This window comes from Chiloscyllium punctatum, chromosome 23 (genome assembly GCF_047496795.1).
Source record: "Chiloscyllium punctatum isolate Juve2018m chromosome 23, sChiPun1.3, whole genome shotgun sequence".
Classification (NCBI taxonomy): Eukaryota; Metazoa; Chordata; class Chondrichthyes; order Orectolobiformes; family Hemiscylliidae; genus Chiloscyllium; species Chiloscyllium punctatum.
This window is the reverse complement of record NC_092761.1, coordinates 56,258,250-56,270,024: the sequence shown is the minus strand read 5'-3', so window position 1 is coordinate 56,270,024 and position 11,775 is coordinate 56,258,250. Positions and strand designations below refer to the sequence as shown.

The following is an 11,775-nucleotide window of genomic DNA, read 5'->3' as shown; positions in this document are numbered from 1 at the left end:
GATTCTAATAATGGTCATGGGGAAACACTACTGTTTACTGTTTACTTACCTTTACGGAACTGATCTCCTAATTCTGACCTTACACCAACTTCATTTTCCAGCAGTCAGACTCTCCTCACTACCATGCTAGAATTATAATATGCCAGCATTTCCAGTGAGCCTCTTAGATGGGAATTTATCAAATGTGCTTTATCTAAAGAATAATTCCTTCTGTCAATACTCCCCTACCTTTTCCTTTAGATTTACTTTCCTTCTAAAAAACTACATTGGTTTCATGTATTATAATATGGTATAAGTCATCTCCGTGAGTTCTAACGTTCTTCTGTATTATGCCTCTGGAATGTTGTGGTTTACCTTAAATAACCTTGAATGTCATCAATGAATATCTATCTCCTTCATGAACAGATTTATTAATTTGACAACCCTCCAATCTTTTGGACTATCCCCCATATAAAGGTGTATTTGAAAGATTATGGTCAGATCATCACATCTCCCAACTCCACACACCCTTCTCCTCCAACTGCTATTTCCTCTCTGACGTCCATCAATTTAACATGTAAAATACAACAGCAGTGTTCAATTTTTCTGTATTGTATCAGGCTGTTTACTATTGATGCCCATTGTGCTTGATTGTTTAAGACGTTGTTTGGATTCAGACGTTAGTAAATCTTGCTTCAGGAAGAGTTGGATGCCAGAGCTAAAGTATGGTTTAGATGTTTTACAGCATTGGGAATAAAATCCACTACACACATAAGGTGGAACCTGTTTGAGTGATGTGGGCTGCGGAGAGATGTGTGGGAGAGTCAGGCACTAATTGCATTGAGGCCCATCTCAACATCAAGATCAATTTGTGTGATTTTCACAAGCTATGTAGTAAGATTCTTTCAACACAGCAGCGAGATCCCATTTGATGGAGATTAACTTTTGTCAAAAGCCTTGTTAATGCCACAACTGGCCTTATTGGTATTCAGCCTCCCATTTTCCAAAGTCATCAAAAAAGCTTAACATCGGGAAAACTCAATGAACAAACCAGAGCAGGTACTCAGGGAAATTCAGCTCCCTATTTATTCTGAACAATCTCCATATTGTCTGTGAACAAACCATAGCCCAGGTCACACACAACAAATATTACCGAAAAGTGCCCTTCTTCTGTGGCATCAGCCAACATGTCAGGGCCATCCTGATGTCTCTCCTCTGCACTGGCAGTGAGCTCTGGAAGCACAGAGTTGTATTGCAGGGCACACCAGGAAAATGTATTGAAAAGCTGCAGTGGGAACACATTGCTCACAGGTATAGGGTCCCACCTTGTAGATTGGACAAGGCTGTAGCTCGGGGATGCTTGCTTGCTGTCTTAACATTTACTCACTTAACGTCTTCCAGCATGCTAACAACATCTCTGCCTTACAATAATTGCTTATTGCTCTAATTTCAGAAACTTTCATTGGGCTTTTTAAACTCATTTAAAGAATATTGATACATGTGTGCCCATCAATGTACAGCACACAGGCTACCTCTTCCCTGGCCATCCTAGAGCTCTGTCCCTATCTGTGTTGCACCTCTCTGGCACTGGGCTGGACAACTCTTTGACACACTACGCAGCACATGGAGGGAACCAAATGTTAGTAGACGGGAAATCAAAGGTACCACCATGAGCCAATGCCTTGTGTACACATTGCCCCCCCTTGCTTCCAGATGGTTCAGTTGTATTTCAGCAGAGACCCCCATCCATGGATCCTGTCTATGGCCATGAAGTGGTTTGAGCCTGCACAGAAAGATTAACAACAACAAGCACAGTTTATTTATACATTAGCTGAGTGTCACGGATGAGCCATTGTCACCCGTACCGCCAAAGTGTCCTTAATAAGTTTTCTTCTTCCTTTGCCACCACTATGTCTCAGTGCACTCCCTGCTTCGGTGGTTTGGGTGGAGGGAGCATGCTTAGTAGTGGAGCCCATTGGCTCTGGAGGATTGGGTGGCTCATGGGCCTGCTTGTGTCTAACCCTGGCTAGACTTGCCTGAGGCAAGTTGACCCCCCTCCCCCCCCACTTCAGCTTGAACTTCCAAGGGTCAAATGGATCAGGGAGGGCTCAACCATCACTGCAGTGCCCTGAGTAAAAATGCCAAATATTTGTGGGTCCACGTTCTGCTGAGAGCTGCCAGGTGCTGAACTGTGAGGGAATCTTCATTCCACTGTCACCAAATGAGGAGGGGAACCTGGAGTGCACACCAGGTTCCAGACTCCTGTCACCATGCCCTTGGTCCTGAGCACCAGTGGTTGTGGGATGGAGGGTGGTGTGTGTGTTTCTGCCCAGCAGAACCTGAGGGTGCTATGCCTAGCTCTCCATGGCAACCACCAACCTGTCCATGGAGGCAGACAGAGGGTCACATGACTCACTGCCTCCTTCAGCTTCTGCACATTGAGTCGAAGAGTGTGGTGCTGGAAAAGCATAGCCGGTCAGGCAGCATCCATGGAGCAGGACAATCAACGTTTCGAGCATAAAATCTTCATCAGAAATGAGGTGGTGGCCCAAGGGGGCTGAGAGATAAATGGGAGGGAGGTGGGGCTGGGGGGAAGGTAGCTGGGAATGTGATAGGTAGATGAAGGTGGGGGGTGGTGGTGATAGGTCAGAGAGCAGGGTGGAGTGGATAGGTGGGAAGGAAGATGGACAGGCAGGACAGGTCAAGAGGACGATATAGAGTTGTAAGGTTGGATCTGAGATAAGGTGTGGGGAGGGTGAATGAGGAAACTGGTGAAATCCACATTGAACCCATGTGGTTGGAAGGTCCCAAGGTGGAAGATGAGGCATTCTTCCTCCAGGCATCGCATCGTAACGATTTGGCGGTGGAGGAGGCCATTGAGAGTCATTGACTCCCACATTCCTGTTTCCTGTTCCTGTCCCTCCCTGTGGATGCAGACAAAGTTCCTGCTTGCTGACAACGCAGCCTCCTCTCCTACCTGGGACTGAGCAGGGGCCTTGTCTCTGGCATGTCTCCGAGTGCCAACGGCCTGGCCATTTCTTCCTTGACCAGCTGTGGAGCTGTCACTGTGAGGTGATACACCAGACTGTGCTTGGCTCTCTGTGTCGACAGGTCCCCTTGACGTGTCAGTATCTGCGTTAGGGGCTGTCTGATGCTTGCGCTGAGGCCTTGGTACTCTCAACCTCAGCAATTGAGTAGGACACATCTTTGGAGTTGGGCGTTTCTCCGTAGACATTGCGAGGAGGCAGTTCAGTCTCTGCGAATGGGGCTGCCAGCTCTGGGCAAGGATACACTATAACATTGATCTGCAAGCAGGAGATGCATGACTGGGAAGGCTGAACTACAGGAGCGAGGCTGTCAGAACCTGCAAGGAGAAGAGAGAGAAGACATCATGGTCAATGGTTAGAGATGTTGTGGAATTATGGAGAGTGATACTGAGATTATTAGGAGAGGAAGAAGAATGCATAGTGGTACTGACACATTTTGCACAAAATATGTAACTACATCCCCACAGGAATGGTTCTGGTCTTTACATGGGAGGGTCAGAGTTATGACCCTTTGAGGGATAGAGGACACAAATGTTGGGTGTTTTCCAACTGTAGAGGCAGTCTCTGTCCTCTTGTGTGCTATCTTCTTCTGTATTGCGAACAGGGGGGATGAGTGAGATTACAGTGGGTGGCATGGCTGGTAGTGCTGCTGGTGAGATGTACCAAACGACTGAGGAGGCAGCACAGAGGACATGCATGTTAACGGGGTAGGAAGTTGTTCACTGGTGATTTTGAGGTTGGGGGCAGGTGTGAAGTGGTGTTGGGGGAAGGACATGTGATGGAAGGTGCCACAGGTAATTGTGAGCATGACAAGGTCTAAGCTTGATGGGAGGTTGTGCAGTGGCAGAGACAGAGTGAGATGGCAAGCAGAAGAGTGTGCCACTTACCCTGGTAAAGTAGAGAAAGTAATTGATCTTCTTTCTAGAATGTTGGCAAATTCTTCACATCCTTGAGATGACACTGAACCAGGTAGTGACCTCTGACCTGGCAGGGTCTGTTGGCATCGTGTCCTCTGGCAGTCCTCCTTTTTGTTGCACCGCCACTCAACCAAGACCTAAGGTGATAGTTAGAGAATCACGGTACCATTTTCCCTTTCTCTGACATCTTATGCAAATGGTTTTGACCGAGAATGGGACCTTCAGGATGCCAGTAGTTGTCTGGGTGCACAGTAACATTTTTTTAAAAGATGGTGCAGCCACAGGGGATGTTCATGCTTCAGAGAATATCACTGAGTAGTGAGTTGCTCTGGTAATGACATGTAGAGAGATGGGGCAGAAATTGGATACCATAGAAGCAGGGGAGGTAAGTAATGTAGAGAATTTGGTAAAACAGAGCAAGAGAGTTCACCAAGCCTTGCAGTGTAAAACCTGACAAAAAAGTCTACATGATACAGACAGCCATAAAACAAGAGTCAGTTTGAGGAAAGTAATACTATGTCTCTCGAGATCCAAGGTATAAATTATACAGTCACCATGTTTCAGACTATTTTCTTTGAATTTTATTACTTTTTATGACTGTTTCTTTCCCTACAACTCATTATCTGTCTTATTGCTCCCCTTCACTCCCTTCTCTCCCTTTTGTTTAAATCACTGTAGCACATTTTAAAAATATAGTGGAGTCTATATTCTTGGTGTTGTTGAGAATTGAGGACTGTAGGAGAGAGCTCAGGAAGTCTTAGTATGCTATTTCTGTGAGGATTGAAAGTGAAAATGAATGAATGGTACAGAACATAATAATCAGATTCTCGAAGGCTTGTTCAAAACATCACACCTATATAGATACACATATTGATTGAATGAAAATATAGAATGAACAACATAATAATGATACTGTACTGATCTGGATGAGTGTACTTATCAGTATAAGTTTTATAAGCTCTCTATTGAGAGTACAACAGAAATGCAGTGACTGCATTTCCAGTCTTAGCACTCGATGAGTAAGTCTCCAGCTTCATCTGCGAGTCAGTAACATCTGGACCACCACTCCACTTATGCTCCCTATTCCACAATGTCACAACTTAATAAAAATCCATGAACTCACCTTCTTAAAATTTTATTTGACTGCTCATCATTCCCAGCGTTTTGGGTGTGAGAGCTCCAGACAGCCATTCTCGTCTGTATCAGAAACTGCTTGTGATCACCAATGGGCTGGAAGTAAATTTTCAGGGGATCTGTCAAGGCTGTGTAGGCAGGACTCTTGTCTCTGAGCATGATGGTGTAGCTTCAAATCACTGGAGAAACTTGAAAACAAAACATAATCGAATGTCCCTCAGCAGCAGTAAAGGAGTCTCCTGCCAGAGGTACTGCTTTTAGCTCAACGGTTAAACCAAGATCACACCTACTGTCTAAATTAGACTTAAAGAATCCCATGAAACTATTTGTAAGAGGCATTCACCTCAGTGTTCAAACTAATATTTATATTTCATCCCAAACAAAGGATATAGTTTAGAATCTCATTGTTCTTTTTGGGAACTTGGAGTGCACAAATTAGCTGCTGTGCTTTTCACTGTGACTACATGGTTACAGTGATCATGGAGGATTTCAGTCAACAGAGGAGCTGGAAAAACCAGTTGATAGTAGATCACAAGAAAAGGAATTTGTGGAATGTCTATGTGATGGCCTTTTGGAGCAGCATGTGATGGAGCCTACTAGGGAACAGGCAATACTGGATTAGGTGTTGTGCCATTAGGCAGACTTGATAAGGCAGCTGAAGGTGAAGGAGCCCTTCGGAGGCAGTGATCATAATATGATTGCATTTGAGAGGGAGAGGCTAGAATCAGATGTAACGGTATTACAGTTGAATAAAGGCAACTACAGGCATGAGGGAGGAGCTGACCAGAATTGACTGGGAGAGGAGCCTTACAAGAAAGACAGTGGAACAGCAAAGGGAGGAGTTTCTAGGAGTAATTCAAGAGACGCAGCAAAAACTCATCCCAAGGAAAAAGAAGCGTTCTAAAGGGAGGATGAGGCAACCATGGCTGGTCAGGGAAGTCAGGGGCAGCATAAAAGCAAAACAGAAAACATGTACAGAGGAACCTCAATTATCCGAACGAGATGGGCGGGCACTATTTTGTTCAGATAATTGATTATTCAGTTAATTGATTTCCTCTGGGTCTCGGAGTTTTCTGTGATGTCTGCTCCCCATTCAGGAGACTAGGCAGCATCATACTGCGCGTGAGCCCCCGCCCCCCCACCTGCCCTCAACACCGCGCCCCCAAACCCTGTTGGCTCCCACCCCACCCCTCCAAACCCCACACGTCCCAAACCCATTCAACCTCGGGCCCCCCCATCCATCCCCCCAACCCCAGCCACCGTCCAACCCCTGTCCGCACCCCCAACCCCCGGCCAAACCACACCCCACCCCCCCCTCCCTAACCTGCCAGCTGTCCGCTCCCCACCCCGGGGCAGCCAAACTATACACCAACAGTAACACTGCTGCTGCCTTTGTGGTGTAAGTCACCAAATAGCGCATGCACACAGACACACACAGACACACAGATACACGCACACAAGCATGCAGCCACACACACAACATTTTACCGAAACGTTTTGACAAGTTCCACCTCTGCCCTGTACAGAACAATGTTAGAGAGACTGTCTGGGGGCAGAGGGGGGGAGGGTGGGTTTAGGCTACATCCCTGTGTAGAACTCAGGGAAAGTGTGTGGGGAGAGAGAGAGAGGGCGGGAGGTTAGTCATTTTAGAGACGGTGCTGGACTGTCCAGGGCTGTTCTCGGCAGCATTTCAGTGAGCTGAGTTCGTTTTTAATTATTGTCCCTGTAAACAAATGACCCTATCACTGTTGGAAACATGTCTTTGACGCAATGTTTCTATTGGGACCCCGAGATCTCCTTCGGACAATCCGATATTCTGATAATTGATATTCGGATAATCAAGGTTCCTCTGTAATGTGGTGAGAGGCAGTGGGAAGCCAGATGATTGGTAAGCGTACAAAGACCAACAGCGGGTAACAAAGAAAGAAATAAGGAGGGAGAAGATTAAATATGAGGGTAAGCTAGCCAGTAATGTTAGCCATTGGGCCATTGGAAAATGATGCTGGAGTAGTAGTAATTGGGAACAAAGAAATGGCTGAGGAACTGAATAATTGATTTGCATCAGTCCTTGCGGTGGAAGGCATGAAAAATATCAAAAAAATTACAGACAGTTAGGGGGCAGAGATGAGTATGGTGGCCATCACCACAGAGAAGGTGCTACAAAGACTGAAAGGTATGAAAGTGGATAAATCTCTTGGACCATATGGGCTACACACTGGAGTTCTGAAGGAGATACCCAAAGAGATAGTGCAGACTCTAGCAGGTATCGCTGGAGTCAGGAAGGGTTCTAGAGGACTGGAAAATTGTTTATGTAAACCCTGCCCCCCAATTAAAATGACAGCAAGGCAAAAGACAAAGAACAAAGAACATTACAGCACAGGAACAGGCCCTTCGGCCCTCCAAACCTGCACCAATCCAGATCATTCATCTAAACCTGTCGCCTATTTTCTAACAATCTGTATCTCTCTGCTCCCTGCCCATTCATGTATCTATCCAGATGCATCTTTAATGATGCTATCATTCCCTCCCTTACCACTTCTGCTGGCAACACATTCCAGGCACCCACCACCCTCTGCGTAAAGAACTTTCCATGCATGTCTCTCCAAACTTTTCCCCTCCCACTTTGAACTCATGACCCCGGGTAATTGAATCCCCCACTCTGGGAAAAAATCTTGCTATTCACCCTGCCTACACCTCTCTTGACTTTGTAGGCCTCAATCAGATCCTCCCTCAACCTTCTTCTTTCCAATGAAAATAATCCTAATTTACTCAAACTATCCTCATAGCTCGCATTCTCCACACCAGGCAACATTCTGGTGAACTTCCTCTGCACCCTCTCCAAAGCATCCACATCCTTTCGGGAGTGTTGCAACCAGGACTATATGCAGTATTCCAAATGTGGCTGAACCAAAGTGCTATACAACTGTAACATGATCTGCCAACTCCTGTACTCAATACCCCATCTGATGAAGAAAAACATACTGTATGCCATCTTGATCACTCTATTGACCCTGCATTGCTACCTTCAGGGAACAATGGACATGGACACCCAGATCTCTGCACATAAATTTTTGCAGGACTTTTCCATTTACTGCATAGTTTGGTCTTGAATTGGATCTTCAAAAATGCATCACCTCACATTTGCCCGGATTGAACTCCATCTGCCATTTCTCTGCCCAACTCTCCAATCTATCTATATTCTACTGTATTGTCTGACAGTCCCCTTCACTATCTGCTACTCTGCCAACATTAGTGTCATCTGCAAACTTGCTAATTATGCAACCTACACCTTTCTCCAAATCATTTATGGATATCACAAACAACAATGGTCCAAGCACAGATCCACGTGGGACACCACTAGTCACAGTTCTCCATTTTGAGAAGCTCTCTTTCACTATTACACTCTGTCTCCTCCTGCCGAGCCAGTTCTCTATCCATCCAGCTGGAACATCCTGGATCCCATGTGACTTCACTTTCTTCATCAGCCTACCATGGGGAACTTTATCAAACGCCTTACTGAAGTCTGTGTATATGACGTCTACATCCCTTCCCTCATCAATCAACTTTGTCAACTCTTCAAAGAATTCTATTAGATTTGTAAGACATAATCTTCCCTGCACAAAGCCATGTTGCCTAACACTGATAAACTCATTTTCTTCCAAATGGGTATATAGCCTATCCCTTGCTGTCTTTTCCAGTAGCTTCTCTACCACTGACATCAGGCTCACAGATCTGTAATTAGCTGGATTATCTCTGCTAGCCTTCTTAAACAAGGGGGCAACATTAGCAATTCTCCAGTCCTCCGGTACCTCACCCATGTTCAAGGATGCTGCAAAGCCTGAGTTATTTCCTATCTTGTTTCCCTCAATAACCTGAAGTAGATCCCATCTGGACCTGGGGACTTGTCCAGCTTAATGCCTTTTAGAATACCCAACACTTCCTCCCTCCTTATGCTGACCTGACCTCGAGTAATCAAAGATCTATCCCTAACCTCAACAGACGCCATGTTCCTCTCCTCGATGAATGTGATAGAAAGTTCTCATTAAGAATCTCACCCATTTTCTCTGATTCCACCTATATCTTTCCTCCTTTATTCTTGAGTGGGCCAACCCTTTCTCCAGTTACCTTCTTGTTCCTTAAATATGAATAAAAGGCTTTGGGGTTTTCCTTAATTCTATTTGCTAAAGATATTTCATGGCCTCTTTTAGTCCTCTTAATTCCTCATTTCAGATTGGTCCTACATTCCCGATATTCTTCCAAAGCTTCATCTGTCTTCAGTCATCGAGACTTTATGTCTGTATCCTTTTTCCTCTTAGTTAGCTTCACAATTTCACCTGTCATCTATGGTTTCCTAATCTTGCCATCTCTATCCCTTATTTTCACAAGAGCATACATCCCCTGAATTCTCGTCTACCTCTCATTAAACGCCTCCCACATATGGAATATGGATTTCCCTTCAAGCTGCTGTTCCCAATCCACCTTCCCCAGATCCTCCTGATTTTTGCTATAGTTGACCTTCAACCAATTAAGTATACTTCCTTTCAAATCACTCTCGTCTTTGTCCATGAGTATTCCAAAACTTACAGAATTGCGATCACTATTCCCAAAGTAATCCCCTACTGAAACTTCACCTACCTGACCAGGCTCATTCCCAATACCAGGTCCAGTATGGCCCCTTCCCAAGTTGGACTATTTACATACTGCTCTAGAAAACCGTCCTGGATGCTCCTCACAAATTCTGTTCCATCCAGACCTCTAATACTAAGCAAATCTCAGTCAATGTTGGGAAAATTAAAATCTCCCATCATTACCACCTGGTTGCTCCTAATTCTTTCCATAATCTGTTTACATATTTGTACCTCTATCTCTTGCTCGCTGTTGGGAGGCCTGTAGTACAGCCCCAAAATTGTTACTGCACCTTTCCTATGTCTGAGCTGTGCCCATATTGCCTCACTGCTCGAGTCCTCCATAGTACACTCCTTCAGCACAGCTGTGATATCCTCTCTGACCAGTAATGTAACTCCTCCACCCCTTTTACCTCCCTCTTTATTCTGCCTGAAGCATCGATATCCTGGGATATTCAGTTGCTAACCTTGCCCTTCCCTCAAACAAATAACAATAACACCATTTCCAAGGTACTAATCCAAGCCCTAAGTTCATCTACCTTACCTACTATTTGCATTAAAACAAATGCACCTCAGACCACCCATCCCTCTGTGTTCATCCTCTGCTTCCTGCCTACTCTTCCCCTTAGTCACATTAACTTCAATATCTAGCTCCTTCCAGGCTTTAGTTACTACCTCCTTCCTGTCCACTAACCTCCTCATTTGGTTCCCGTCCCCCTGCCATTTTAGTTTAAACCCTCCCCAACAGCGTTAGCCAAAGCACCCCCAAGGACATTGGTTCCAGTCCGACCCACGTGCATACCGTATGATTAGTAATGGTCCCACCTCCCCCAGAACCGGTCCCAATACCCCAAAAATCTGAACCCCTCCCTCCTGCGCCATCTCTCAAGCCACACATTCATCGTGCCTATTCTTTAATTTCTACTCTGACTCACACGTGGCACTGGTAGCAATCCTGCTTTTTAACTTGGTTCTGGACTCTAACTGTTTCTTGTAGGACCTCATCCCATTTATTACCAATATCATTGGTGCCTCCATGCACCATGACAGCTGTCTGTCCACCCTCCCCCTTGAGAATTTTCTGCAGTCAATCTGAAACATGCCTGACCCATGCCCCTGAGATGCAACATACCATTCGGGAGTCTGGTTTGCGACCACAGAACCGCTTGTCTACTCCCCTTACAATTGACTCCCATGTGACTATAGTCCTTCTAATCTTTTTCCCACCCTTCTGTACAGCAGAGCCAGCCACGGTGCCATGATCCTGGTTACTGCTGCCTTGTCTTGGTGAGCCATCTCCCCCACCAGTATCCAAAACGGTATACCTGTTTTGGAGGGAGATGACAACAGGGAACACCTGCACTGCCTTCCTGCTCTTTCTCTGCCTTTTGGTCACCCATTCCCTTTCTCCCTCAGTAATCCTAATCCGCAGTGTGACCAATTCGTGAAACATGCTATCCATGATACCCTCAGCATCGTGTATGCTCCAAAGCGTGTCCATCTGCAGCTCCAGAGCTGTCATGTGGTCTAACAAGAGCTGCAGCTGGACATATGTCTTGCACGTGAAGGAGGTTGGGACATCAGCCGCGTCCTTGAGCTCCCACATTGAGCAAGAGGAGCATAACAAGGGTCTGAGATCTCATGCCATTTTTAATCCTTGCTAAGCTTGCTAAGAAGGGAACTTACAGGCCAATCACCCTGACCTCAGTCACTGGTAAGGTTTTGATGTTTATTGTGAAGGATGAGATTTCTGAATGTATAGATAACAGGACAAAATCAGCATGGTTTCATCAAGGGGAGTCATGCCTGAAAAATCTGGTAGGATTCTTTGACGAGGTAATAAGCAGGTTAGACCAAGGTGAGCCAATGGATGTTATCAATCTGGACTTCCAGAAGGCCTTTGATAAGGTGCTGTACAGGAGGCTGCTGACTAAGAGGCATGGTACTACTATGGATGGACAATTGGCTGCCGAGCAGAAGGCAGAGAATGGGGATATAAGGGTCCTTCTCAGGATGGAAGCCAATGTCTAGTGACATTCCACAAGGGTCGGTGTTGGTACTACAACTGTTCAC

General features: G+C 45.6%; 1 long non-coding RNA gene across 1 annotated transcript; it reads right to left on the bottom strand.

Annotated features, from left to right (window-relative positions):
- Nucleotides 1–822: 822 nt before the first annotated feature.
- Nucleotides 823–5,503, bottom strand: LOC140493982 (uncharacterized). The gene is made up of 3 exons (XR_011963820.1): nt 5,067–5,503; nt 3,914–4,080; nt 823–3,343 (listed from the first exon to the last, which is right to left on the bottom strand). It is a non-coding gene; the product is annotated as an uncharacterized lncRNA (long non-coding RNA).
- Nucleotides 5,504–11,775: the final 6,272 nt, after the last annotated feature.